The sequence below is a fragment of the Schistocerca americana genome, chromosome 4 (assembly GCF_021461395.2).
Source record: "Schistocerca americana isolate TAMUIC-IGC-003095 chromosome 4, iqSchAmer2.1, whole genome shotgun sequence".
Classification (NCBI taxonomy): Eukaryota; Metazoa; Arthropoda; class Insecta; order Orthoptera; family Acrididae; genus Schistocerca; species Schistocerca americana.
In genome coordinates, this window is record NC_060122.1 from 175,457,883 (window position 1) to 175,472,564 (window position 14,682).

Here is a 14,682-nt window from a genome sequence, read left to right on the forward strand (position 1 = left end):
CATAAGCGAGTAGCCTCAGAATCTTGGAAAAAAGATATTTCTCACATGGTACAGCGGTTTAGAAACTATGCCGATGCTGAAGTAAGATTAACAAATGCGTTGCGGGCATGAGGAGGTAAATTAAATCAATAATGTCACTGAACGAAGAAATGACTCTCGTTACAACTTGCTGGTACTCTCAGTGTTTATCAAATGGTTACATAGTAGGCCGGAGAGTAGAAGATTAGCAAAGAAACTTAAGCTATTTTACTTTCATTTGTCCGTGTGAAACGTGTTTCGCCGACCAATTGCAGTTCTTTAGGCAATCACCACCATCGCCGTTTTCTAATATCTAACAGGTCTTTTGTATCTCCATCGCTTCCTTTGTAATACTGCTGTATGTAATGCAGTCTGTCATGTCAATGAGCCAACACGAAAGTGTAATAATTTATAGTTGCAGAACAGTTTCAATACTAATATCAAACTATCAAACACTATTGCTAAGAGATGAGTACAGTTTACTCTGGCAGTCACGAGGAAAATACTTTGGTCTAATGAAAGACCCTAGCAGTCTCTTATAAAATAATATTATGACGGCTATTGCTATGGTTGACGGAATATGTATGAGTATAGTGACTTGTTATAGTACCAAATAAATTGAATCGTTCTTTTTTTTCATTCCACGTAGCGAACAACTCACAGATTACGTACAAAATCACCGAATGATAATTGACATAGAACAATGAATCATTTCGGGTCCTGTTGAGAAGATGACTCTAAATCAAAATGTATTTTCCTAAGTATCTCTCGAGAAATTATGATGGAGTATACGTGGCTTTCCAAGACGGCTATATATGTTTTCTTGGACCCGTCTTCGATTACAATGGGAATGATCTGCTACGTTCACATTGAGGCACTACGTAGTTATTCTACCACGAAACGAAACCATTTTCCTAGGTGAAGTATAGGAGGAGCACCAGCACGAAATAGCGAGTGAGACCCTTTACGTTATTGCTCCTCGTCACACAGAGATCAGAAATCAGAGCAGCAGCCCTACAGATGTGGTACAGAGAAGTATCGTAAGTCTGCTTGCAAGCTTCCAGCACGCACAGACGAATGGTTGTTAATGATATTATCAGGAATCTTCCTGCACACAGAAGTACCATTTGGCTATCACAGAAAAAAAACTATAAAACAGGTATATCCAGTCACTTACTTCTGTGCTGTACAAAAGTCATGATAATTTATAGTGATTATGGTAATTATTACGCTTGTAAGTTACTAATAAATGTGGTAACAACCTCAAAAGGTAATTGCTATTTTTTGTACTCGAAGGCGATGCCAACTTTTACTTGATGGTGAGACACGAAATATCAAACGTCACTCGAAAATACCGTACACAACTTGCGAGTTTTAGCACTGAATTTTGTCTACATATTGGTTACTTGACCACAAAATAAGACAAATTATAACCGCACTCAGTCGCCTGCCATATCAGTGAGTGGAATACATTGTTTTAAATGTTTATTTCCACGTCACATAATCAGTTCGTCTTTGGCGACAGTTTCCACGAAAGGTATTTTTGTAATGGGAACTTGGATACATATTAAAAACAGTTCAGTCTTCCGCAGAAAGAAGCTTTCATGGAACATCTTAGTCTATTTTTGTGCAGAAAACTGTATATTTAGGGTCGTGGAAAGTATCTTACCTAATGTTAAGTGTTTTGATATATTTACAATGTAATACATCGACTTTCGATCTATCACAGGTCAAAATGAATTTAAGCGGACACATTAATTTCTGTTGAGGAATGTACATTCTTAAACAGCAGTGGAACGAGCGAATTGAGACAATTTGCTATAACATCTGATCGCACTTAAGCGGAAAAAATCGCCATAATACTCGCATTCCAAGTTTTTCATGATTAGCGACAGAGTAGGCGTTCATTAATTTTGGGTACAAAGAGTCTATGTCTCGATTATAGCACATTATTATTAAGTTGTTAGGTAAAGTATTTACCAACACTAGACCACATTAAACAGTTCCATAGTGTTTGTGTCAAAGAAGCTTTCATACGGTGATTTCATTATTTATTTTATTTATAGACGACATAACCATTCATTGCACTGAGGTTCTTCTGTAACTTAACACAGGTTCAACGTTATTACGAGTCTTAAGCTTCGTGTGGACAAAATTTTTCATAAATGTTTTAAGTTATTTAACGAGATTTGAAAGTAGTGAATAAATCTCGAAGGATACATCCATCAATGCACGGTACATTTTCCTACATTTTATTTCGTTGCTAAATCTACATCTCTACTATAAAAGCCAATAAACGGTATATAATGGACGCTGCTTCTGGTATCACCACAATTTTTCACTATTTACGCTGTATTGCCGAGTTTCGTTCGTGATGAACGAATAGCGGCGAGTAATCTGTTTTAGGTGGAGTTTTCCTGAATTCACCGTTGTCAGGTAAGGGTACCGCATCAAACTAAATGCCTGCCTGTTTTGGATACACGCATTCGTTGAGCATTGTCGTGTCGGGTTTTTAAAGCTTAGCATTCTTGAATTCTCAAGCTGTCACGGAAGAGGGGACGAGAGTCAAATCTTGAAATGTGTCACGCGGGCAATCTGAAGTGATACAAAGTTATGTCGTATATTTTGAAAAATAACAGTAGGATAAATGTCGATAGACTACAAGCCGCGGCGTAGCCGCTTGGTCAGGGGCGCCTTGCCACGGTTCACGCGGCTACCCCCGTCAGAGGTTCGAGTGTTCCCAGGGTCGTGTGTGTGTGTGTGTGTGTGTGTTTGTCCACAGCGTAAGTTAGTCTAAGCCAGATTAGGTGATGTGTACGTCTAGCAACCGAAGACCACAGCTATTTGGTCCCATAGGAACTTACCACAAACTTACAAAAATTTCGATAGGCAACAAGAAATGACAGTGGAAAAAAAGACGCAGTTTCATTATGAATTCTGAAGGGAGAGTAATGCCAAATCATTGAAAAAGTCACATTCTAAAGCTGAGTGGTTCAATGGTTTAATTTCAGTCATCACAGTCGATGCTTTTCGAAAGGCTGTCACTGTGTCATCAATATAAATAATGAAATACAGTGACAGTTACGTTTTTCCATGCACAGCAAAACGCGTGCAGTAAAACTACTACAGATGAACAAACACGTAGTATTCTTATAAAAAGCCAGAATAAATAGAGACCGAGCGAGGTGGCGCAGTGGTTAAACACTGGACTCGCATTCGGAAGGACGACGGTTCAATCCCGTGTCCGGCCATCCTGATTTAGGTTTTCCGTGATTTCCCTAAATCGCTCCAGGCAAATGCCGGGATGGTTCCTTTCAAAGCGCACGACCGACTTCCTTCCCTAATCCGATGAGACCGATGACCTCGCTGTCTGGTCTCCTTCCCCAAAACAACCCAACCCAACAAGAATAAATAGAGGCACTTACAAACACGGGTCGTGTTAGGCAAGGAGATACGTATCTAGTGCCGTGTTCTACTATTAAAACCAAACGTTTTAAAACGAACAATGGGCCGTGTATGAAACGAAACGATAACTGTCCAAACCGAGTTTAGATTAAAGCTTTAATAATTTTTGTGGAGAGTAGGCTGAAGTGTTACTAACCTGAATAAAGACGATGATGGGGGTAAGTGCGGAATCAAGTACTGATAGATTGATATCACTGTCCAATAAACAGTAAAATTAATGCAAGTGCTTCTGGTTGGTTATGAAACATAACCCAGCTCTATTAAAACACATCTGAAAATGATTCAAAGCATAGTAAAAGGCCAAACCAGGAACACTTGATTTGAAATAACCAGACTGACGCAGGTCTTAATCTTCGCTTGACCAAGTACATATAACTTCTTCACATACATCTAACTAAGTTCCGAGTGTCTTTCATTAAATTTGTGACGAGTAATTCAAAGTCCCAGATATAGTGAGAGGGCTCAAGGGAAAATTAGATTGTTATTCTACGATGTACGACTAACCATGTATAGGAGATTCAAACTCCTGTTAAGCGGGAATTGGCTTGTGCTAAACCTTTTGCTTGGTCGTCTGTGAGATGTTAAAGATGGTAAACGTCCTTAAGTAATACACTGAAGAGCATCAATAGTGTGTAATGTCGTTTCTTAACGAGACTGCTGAATGGTAGTGACACTGTACATTTTGCGTATATGGTTACCAACACGAAAGCCAGATGCATACAGTTTATCTTAGCTTCACTACACGATTCAGTAAAGTTTGCTAGAGATTGCCTCTGTAATGACTTCAAGGGGAGCAAATTTTTTTTTTTCACTGTTTCGTTTACTTACAAACAGAAAGAAAAAAATTAAAATTCTCTCATAATCTACTCATTAAGGGACATAATCTTACGTGAAAAGTTTAATGCAGTAACTAAGAAATGAAACTAGAAACTGTGAATTTATCTTAAGCAGCAAAACTCGAGGAAAAAAAAAAAAAAAAGGTTATCGGTTAGCACATTTTCACATCAGGCAAGACGTTTTAATTTTCAGTTTTTTACCGCTTAATTACAATCGCAACACATTTTACAGGCATTATACACGTATACCAATGCACGTACCTGCGGAATTGTATATTTGTATAGCAAATAGCTCACGAGATATGTCGTCATAAATATGAAATGGTGTGAAAATCTATATTATCTACAATCACAAAGGCTTTACATGCTCTACATCAAATATTTCACATATGAACTCGTTTGTAATGTAAGCAAGGATTTGAATCTTCTTAATATATGTGAGTTCGGTTCTAAAATCGGCTGTAGGAGCGGGGGCTGTGCCGTAGCTGACAATAACACAAAGTCCTGTATCCAAACTCTGAGATCCCGTATCCAAACTCGGAGACTTTCTATCCATGTAGAATGCAATTTTGCGGATGCAGACACTTACTCAGAAGCAGATTCCTTCCTTTTTTTTGCGTGAGCCTTTTTCCGCAGAATTCATAGAGAATGTTTAATTCGGATGATTCTTGAGAGGATTCTGATACTAGTGTACATTTCCTTATACGTCGACATTTAGGAATAGAACGAAAAACTTTTCCTTCTGATAAAAATGAAAGGAATTAAAATTAGCCTTCTAACTTTACGGATAATTCACAAAGTAAGACCAACTCACATCGGTTTGCGTTTCCACTATTCCTGAGAATTTAAACCACTCGTTTCTACGAAGAATCGACCTGTGAAGGGTGCACCCAAATTCCACAATCAAAATTTCTTAGGATTTTATTGATTATTGTCTATTTTGGCATGAGCGACCCTTCGTCTCCAGTGCCTCCTTACACAGTACTAACAAAACTACCATTTATTCTGTTTCTTACGCCAGTTACTTTTGCCTCTGAGGAAATATTTCCACGACAGTGAGAGCACGGTCTCCTGGTCCCAAAATATTCAGGAGATAACTCTCAACAGTCTTCGAAAGTTTGTCAGCAGAGTTCATGGGCGCTGTACAGAAGAGAAAACTGATGGCGTGTAAGAACCAACGAGTATCGTTAGTGACCTTCAAAGCATTCTCCTGATCAGTCAATGTTTCTGTGATATCGTTTCAACTACACCAAGATTTCATAACGTTAAGGAACTCGATTAAACCATCCGACATTAGCTTTCGGAAATACGATTAATCTCTCAAGTTAAGCAAATGTCTTGGCGAATGGGATATTTATTAATATTGTAAGTGCTGTGCAGAAAATCTCTTTCCAAACTTTCTTAGGTGCCATGTTGTTAGAATAGGCAATGAAAGGTGGAATGTTTCTACTACAAAATATTCGTGAGCAGGCATTGGAACATAATAACATTGTATCGATAGGAAAGGGCAGGGTTGCGCATTTAATAAAAGAATAGTTCATTCATTGCTGAAATGAAACAGAGGTATCTATCGTCCCCAGAAAGAATGCCTCATGTGTGGTACTTGAAGAACGGCACTTGAGTTACCCTTTTCTTGCAACGATGAAATTGTGGCACATTATATTTTCGGACCAGCGTTGATTAAATCAATATTCAAGAAATATTTCTTACATTTTTTACTTATTTGTGTAGTAGTTCCTAATTGCACATACGAGTCGACGTACGTACAAGCGCTGATGGTACGTTTTTCCCCAAAAACGATTGTTATTAGTGTGGTTTTGAGGCAGTAACTTAAACGTATGCTGTTAAACTAACACTACAGACAAGTAAGGTATGTAAGAACGTATACGTTTGGTACATGCTGCAGATATTCCTTTCAGTACAATTAAATGTAAAGATCAGCACATCCTTATTCCAGAAAGAATGATTAACTAAGTCATACAAAAATACGAATGCATTTCGTGACACTCGCAAGCCTTCCCTGCAGAATAATTTGCGATACTCTTTTCGGGCTTGCAGCCTGACCTCCCAGTCTTCGATGTTCCACTCTGCCGTCAACTTCTGGCGAGACGAAAAGCATCTTTTCACTGGAGATGACGCCAATGAAGGATCTTGTGTCATCTGGACTGGAATATCCGGCTACACACCCGATAAGAGTAGTACAAATGTATTTGTCTTTCGGCATTTCACGTGCTGTTATATTTTCACATAAGCTAATCTGTCTGACGTGAAGTTCGTAAACACGAAGGGTGCTATCAGTTTTCTTATACGTAACGTTCTCGTGTTACGCCTGCCATTTTTCTAAGACAATGAAATTCACTCGTGAAGGAAAATGCCTATAAATCCGTCGTTCAAACTATTTTCGAGTGTTGCTAAGTAGTCTCAGACCCCGAGTAGACAGAATTGATAGAAGAGGCCGAAAGAAGAACAGTATCTTCAGCAGCCGAGAAATTGTCATAGAGAGAAACTGTAAACCATAGTTAAACCGCTCTAAGATTGGTATTCTCTACCACGAGAGGTATATTGTTAACATTCTGAAAATGTACGTTTTAACGTGATTCGGGTTACATATTACTTCCTTCCACATACATTTCGCGAGTGACTGTGATGCGAACATGAGATAAATTGGCATTCCTGTGGAGGTTTTCCAATGATCGTTCTTCTTGCAAACCATTCACTTATGGAAAAGGGAAGGGTGACAATGATAAGTGATATATTGTTTAGATGTAGATGAGATATTCAAGTGACGCTCCATGCGTCATTTCCGCTCAGGAGTCCCACTGACTAATGAGTTTCCTGTCAAAAAGAGGTGAGTGCTACATGTAACGTACTTTTTTTAAAATTACAAATGCGCTTGGTTATTCCTACTTATTGCGGCTGTCGCATACAGACACAGCCTAGCAAAGTGAAGTGCTATATCTATCAAGCGAATGGTAAAGAGAGACAATTCCATAGCTTTGGAGCTATTTAGTATAGTTCCGTGCTGCTTTAACTAAAAGCTGTCTAGAACAGCTCGCTGCAGTACATCTCCTTAGAAGTCACACTGAATACACATGCCAGTCAAGTTTTCCAAGAGGAATGATGTAACGCAGCCAATATATTTATTGGGAAAGAAAAAAGGCTGTTTCTGCAGAGAAAATGTGTATCGCTCGAAACATAATACCAAATTGCAATTCTCCCTTAGTTTCGGGAAGTACAAAAATTTATGTTTCACTTTAGTTTGCAGTAAATGTATCCTTTTAAATAAGAAAAAATGATATGAACAAGATAAGCACCAGTTTCAATGTTGCACAGATAGTAAAGCAAGAAGCAGGGAAATGAGTTATCCAATACGGAACTAAAGTCTGTCTCGGCGTTTCACATGGTATCTACGTTTTGTGACTGAATAAAGCGCGAAAAAGCACAAAATGACTTAACATTCATTTAAAAGTTGTAAAGATTTGAGTCTTTGTCTGAGGCTACATAGAAACAGTGATAACTTCGTGAAATTTAGTGTACTGATTGAAAGCCTGGAAGTAATTCAGTGAAAATTAGGCTACTTTTTCATCCGCTGACGACCATCCAGCGAATTCGGCGATGAGTTTAAGAAAGTCCACAAATCTCTCTCAGGGGCAGTTGAGTGGAGAGAGAGTCGTTCGTAATTTAGAATGTAAAATAAAAGCAACTACTACTGTTAATGAAAAATAAACTAGCTCAAATCTCAGCATACGTATGCAAAGATGAAACTGTGCGAAAGAAAGAGAAAAAATAAGTTGATGAAAAAAGTAAGAAGTAAAAAAATGTGAAACTTGAAAAAAAGGAAAATTTTGGTAACGACTCTTACTCCACTCAACGCCAGCAACAGGTTCGCAGAGACGGGCTGGAGAACTCGGGGTTCCGGGCGACACATGGCCATCCGCAAAGTGATCTTAATGAAGTTACTGGTCGACACCAAATCAATTACTAGGAGTCTGTAAATGTATCCTTTACACCTGAATAACACTAGTTACATGTGGGAGATTGTTATGACGGAAGTGTTGGTAACGCTAACCAACGTTAAATAACGCAACGTCTGTTTCGAAAGGTTACGCAGATAAAGCGGTTGCAACTAATTGTCACCGTATGAAGGATGGGGCGGTTGAAAGGAGAGATTGTTCTGCAGTTGCGTTTGCTGAATGTGGCAATGCAGAGGTGTAGTGGGAAGTGCGGATTGCCGCCGAGTAGGCGGCAGGGGAAGAGGTCATCGGCGACCCGCGTGTCCTGTGCGTTGCGACGCGACGCATGCTGCGTCCGCTCAGCTCGCCGGCCGCGGCGGCTGTGCGCGCGACCGCCCGCCAGAGTTCAGCACCGGCGCCGGTCTTGAAGACGGCGGGGGCTGTGGGGGCGTGGGAAACGGCACGCCGCCAATGGTGACGCTGGGGCACCGTCGGTGGGCGTGGCCGGTGGGCGTGGCCGGCGCGCGCCCGCCCGTCTTGCGCCCGTCGCCCGCCGGCGCGCTCCTTGTCGCACAGGTCGCTGGGTGCGGCGCGCAGCCGTGACACGCCCCCTTTCTGCTGGCCGCCGGGTCATCTCTCCTTCCGCCAGTGGAGGTCCGCAGAGGTCGACCGTAGCTTATCATATCGACTGGATATCAGCAATATGGCTGGGCTGCACGCAGCACCTGTCTCCGCGCAGTATCCGGCTACTGTGTTTCACTTTTCTAAACGAAATATTTTCCACCGATGAAAAGGCAAGATAAAATGCACTAGAGAAGAGAAAATGTCTGTATTCAAGAAGAGTCGTCGAACAGACGCACTTAACTATGGATCTAGAACTCTGAGCGCGGTCTTTTTCTTCTTCCGAATTATCTAGGGCTGGCGGCGCTTCCCTGCTCCAGTCGCCATCTTCTTCCGTCCTGGCTGTCCTTGGTGTTCATATTCCATCTTCCATTGCCCCCCTTCCCTACATTGCCAACTCCCCAGCACTATCCGAGTTGTGCCGTAGGTGGCCCCTATCTTCCGCTGGTATGGTATACAACGTAGTGTTCAAAGTGGCTCTGAGCGCTATGGGACTTAATTTCTGAGGTCATCAGTCCCCTAGAACTTAAGAACTACTTAAACCTAACTAACCTAAGGACATCACACACATCCATGCCCGAGGCAGGATGCGAACCTGCGACCGTAGCATTCGCACGGTTCCAGACTGTAGCGCCTAGAACCGCTCGACCACTCCGACCGGCTACAACGTAGTGTCATATTTGGTATCATGTGTTCATTCAAGCTATTTGCGTCCCAAAACTGCCTCAGCAGCTTTTGTCGAATGTCGTCACACTATCCATTTTCATACTCCACTACGTCATATTTTACACAGTCCATCCGATTACTGATTCGTCTTAATTATTCCATCTCAGAGTGGCAATGAGTTCCTCTTATTTCTTTTATTTCCTTTAGTTGTGTTTTTTCTTTGTATCTAATAGCATTGACAGCGGTGTACGGACCACATGCCCCTTTATATCCGCATCCAGTGACGCCTATCGGCTGAGGTTGACACGCTAATTGCCGGTACAATTGGGCCTTCCGATACCTATTTGGATACAAATTATTCAACGGAAATCGATCAACAGAGGCATCACGAATGCAATGACGACTGGCACTGTTGGAATGTCTACAGACTATGTAAATTAGGTAAAATAAATGTCCCCCTTGTAACATTTTCTAGCGTAGGCCGCTGAGTGAAAGAAACATTCCTAACGATTGGAAAAAAAGCGCCGGGCTATTCCCGTTTGCCACAAGGCTCATAGAAGAGGTGTCCAACTGAAGGTTATAGGTTTATCGCTGATATCAGTAGGTTGTAGAATATTGGCAAATGTTCATGTACGTAGCGATTTAACCTGGAACGACCACATAAAATGGTAGTAAGAAAGGTTCATTATAACAATTCTCAGGCAGCGTAGTCCAGTCATGAAGGAGTCAGCTTACAAAACCCTCGTGTGACCAGCAATTGAATATTGCTCGTCGGTTTGGCGTCCTTACTAGATGAAATAAAGAAAAAGGAGAGCAGCGCTTTGTGACGCAGTTTCGTTTAGTAAGGGCAAAGGTTTCAGGAGATGGTACGCAGCATCAGTAGCAGATGCTGCAAGAGAGGTATTGTGTTTAACGCTATGATTCCAGGATGTATATCTACGAAGAGTCAGTCTATGTACTGCTTTCCCCTACATGCCAAGGCACCAATAACGTAAGATTAGTAACACTGTAGCTTACAGAGGAGCCCGCAGGAAACAGATCTTCCCCTGCACGGTCCGCCCCGATAGTTGAGTGGTCAGCGTGGCGGATTGCCGTCCTACGGGCTTGGGTTCGATTACCGGCTGGGTCGGAGATTTTCTCCGCTCAGGGACTGAGTGTTGTCTTCATCATCATTTCATCCTCATCTGGCGCGCAGGTCGCCCAATGCGGCGTCTAATGTAATAAGACCTGCACCAAGGCGGGCAGACCTGCCCCACAAGGGCCCTCCGGGCCAATGACGCCAAACGCGCATTTCCATTTCCCCTGCACCACTTGCTTCTAGAACAGGACAGAAGGGAAGTGGCAATTGTAAACGACACTACCTGGAAGTGGCTTTCCAGGCACAGGTGTTGGCTCTGAGCTCTATGGGACTCAACTGCTGAGGTCATAAGCCTCCAGCAAACCTAACACATCCATGACCGAGGCAGGATTCGAACCTGCGACCGTAGCGGTCTTGCGGTTCCAGACTGAAGCGCCTAGAACCGCTCGGCCACACCGGCCGGCCGGCACAGGTGTAGTTGCAGATCTAGGAAACACGTGGGAGAACTGAACTGCGAAAACTCAGACTATCATAAACATTACGGCTCAGTGTACATCGTATGAAGCCTGCCAACAAGTCGGTCAAGTAATCCACGAACATACGCAAACAATGCAATCTAGACACTGCCTGAACATTCTATACAGGGTGTTACAGAAAGGTACGGCCAAACGTTCAGGAAACATTCCTCATCCACAAAGAAAGAGAATATGTTATGTGGACATGTGTCCGGAAACGCTTACTTTCCATGTTAGAGCTCATTTTATTACTTCTCTTCAAATCACATTAATCATGGAATGGAAACACACAGCAACAGAACGTACCAGCGTGACTTCAAACACTGTTACAGGAAATGTTCAAAATGTCCTCCGTTAGCGAAGATACATGCATCTACCCTCCGTCGCATGGAATGCCTGATGCGCTGATGCAGCGCTGGAGAATGGCGTATTGTATCAAAGCCGTCCACAATACGAGCACGAAGAGTCTCTACATTTGGTACCGGGGTTGCGTAGACAAGAGCTTTCAAATGCCCCCATAAATGAAAGTCAAGAGGGTTGAGGTCAGGAGAGCATGGAGGCCATGGAATTGGTCCGCCACTACCAATCCATCGGTCACCGAATCTGTTGTTGAGAAGCGTACGAACACGTCGACTGAAATGTGCAGGAGCTCCATCGTGCATGAACCACATGTTGTGTCGTACTTGTAAAGGCACATGTTCTAGCTGCACAGGTAGAGTATCCCGTATGAAATCATGATTACGTGCTCCATTGAGCGTAGGTGGAAGAACGTGGGGCCCAATCAAGACATCACCAACAATGCCTGCACAAACGTCCACAGAAAATCTGTGTTGATGACGTGATTGCACAATTGCGTACGGATTCTCGTCAGCCACATATGTTGATTGTGAAAATTTACAATTTGATCGCGTTGGAATGAAGCCTCATCCGTAAAGAGAACATCTGCACTGAAATGAGAATTGACACATTGTTGGATGAACCATTCGCAGAAGTGTACCCGTGGAGGCCAATCAGCTGCTTATAGTGCCTGCACACGCTGTACATGGTTCGGAAACAACTGGTTCTCCCGTAGCACTCTCCATACAGTGACGTGGTCAACGTTACCTTGTACAGCAGCAACTTCTCTGACGCTGACATAAGGGTTATCGTCAACTGCACGAGGAATTGCCTCGTCCATTGCAGGTGTCCTCGTCATCTTCCCCAGTCGCGAGTCATAGGCTGGAATGTTCCGTGCTCCCTAAGACGCCGACCAATTGCTTCGAAAGTCTTCCTGTCGGGACACCTTCGTTCTGGAAATCTGTCTCGATACAAACTTACCTCGCCACGGCTATTGTCCCGTGCTAATACATACAGCAAATGGGCATCTGCCAACGCCGCATTTGTAAACATTGCACTGACTGCAAAACTACGTTCGTGATGAACACTAACCTGTTGATGCTACGTACTGATGTGCTTGATGCTAGTACTGTAGAGCAATGAGTCGCATGTCAACACAAGCACCGAAGTCAACATTACTTTCCTTCATTTGGGCCAACTGGCGGTGAATCGAGGAAGTACAGTACATGCTGACGAAACTAAACTGAGATGTAACATGCAAATTAAGCGTTTCCGGACACATGTCCACATAACATCTTTTCTTTATTTGTGTGTGAGGAATGTTTCCTGAAAGTTTTGCCGTACCTTTTTGTAACACCCTGTATATACTATCCCTGCTGCCCGGTCACTTGCTGTTGCCTATATCAAACGGAATTCTGAGAGATGCACCAAAAAACGCGTACCACATAAAAGGACACTTTCTAGTTAAATTAATGTGACCAGCTGGCATTAGTTTAATAACCACCTTTTGATGCGCGTACCGCTGAAAGACGTGCAAAAAGTGTCAATGAAGTCATGGGTGGTACTGACAGGCCACGCTGGATTAGCCGAGCGGTCTAGGGCGCTGCAGTCAAGGACTGTGCGGCTGGTTCCGGCGGAGGTTCGAGTCCTCCCTCGGGCATGGGTGTGTGTGTTAGGATAATTTAGGTTAAGTCGTTTGTAAGCATAGGGACTGATGACCTTAGCAGTTATGTCCCATAAGATTTCACACATATTTGAACATAGCACATGCTGGCCTATGACGGAATCCTGGTGACAGCCCAGTCCTTATAGTGAAAGGTGCTTAATTCCGTCTTAGTAGGCAATGGACAGTTACAAGTTGGAAACAACAGTGCCGCGTATATCGCCTGTTGCATTTCAGGAACAATGTTTTCTAGGTCTCTGACTAAATGTGACTCCATCAGTTCTGTCAAGGCGGCTATTGCCAACACAACTACCGTGTGAGTGTTCTATTTCACACTACTTATTGTGGAATGAAGTATCTAGATCAATTAACTCTCATTCAGAAGAGACCCGATGTCGGGAAAAATATCTGACATGTATGAATCTGAATCACAGTTCTAATCTGGATTGCAGACAGATTCAAGAAACTGCAAAGTCGTGATTTGGTGGACGAATGGTGGCCATCGAAGACAGGTTCTAGGTGGTTACCTTTTGGTGCTCGTCGTAAATAGGAGATTGAGCCTCGTCTGTGAAAGTAGGGCCAGCGATTGAGCTTCGAGTTGACTCTCCTTGTCGGATTGTGCAACTCACTTAAATATCCTGCGTATGAAATGATAACGGGAATCTCTCTATTTCCTCCAGCGTGACAGATGATGTAAGGTAATGCGGCGAAAGTGTCACCCGCTTTATCCGTACATCGTATTGGCGCTCAACGCCTGTTATGCAGGCAACCCACATGCCTATGCTGTACTGGGTAGAGCCTATGCGCCTCATGGTATACATCACCGCCGCTAGCCATTGCCCAGCACCACGCTTCGAAAACAATCATGTAACTTCTACTTGCCCCACCCAAAGATGAACCTGAAGTGACTCCAAAAGTAATTAATTGAAATAAATATTTCAAAAGCGGCATTTCTCAGTTTTTGGTAATTTTCCTCAAAGGTAAAACTCTATTTTATTAGAATAAAATTTTACGGATTTGTACACTCAGCTCTTCCGCTACCTTAATGTCATTTACGCCCAAAAAACGTACTGTGCCACGACCACTGCTTTCGTTACACAGACTGTGCAGAAACCTCTGATGCACTCGCCATCAACAGGTGTACGCTGAACCATTACTTCCTCATTCACTTACCTCTCTAAACTGAAGCTTTATCAGCAAGAATATCTATTCCACAAAAAGAAAAAAATATACAAATGAGAGACTTTTCAATGCCTAACATATTGCCTACAATGTCACATCAACCTCTTCGCCAGTATTGTATCTAAATTATGTATGACGTGAATTTTAAGAACTGGCCCCATGACTCAGCGCTTCATCCAAAATCATCATGTTGAACAAGACCTATCACCGTATACCAGATATTTATGTAAAAGATGTGATGTTATATGACTGCTTACCCTATGAAGTGAGAAAGCTTGTAACTGCTATGGAAAATTAATTTAAAGAGAGGTTCTCCTCGTCAACGCTGTCACCTTAACTGTCTTCCTAA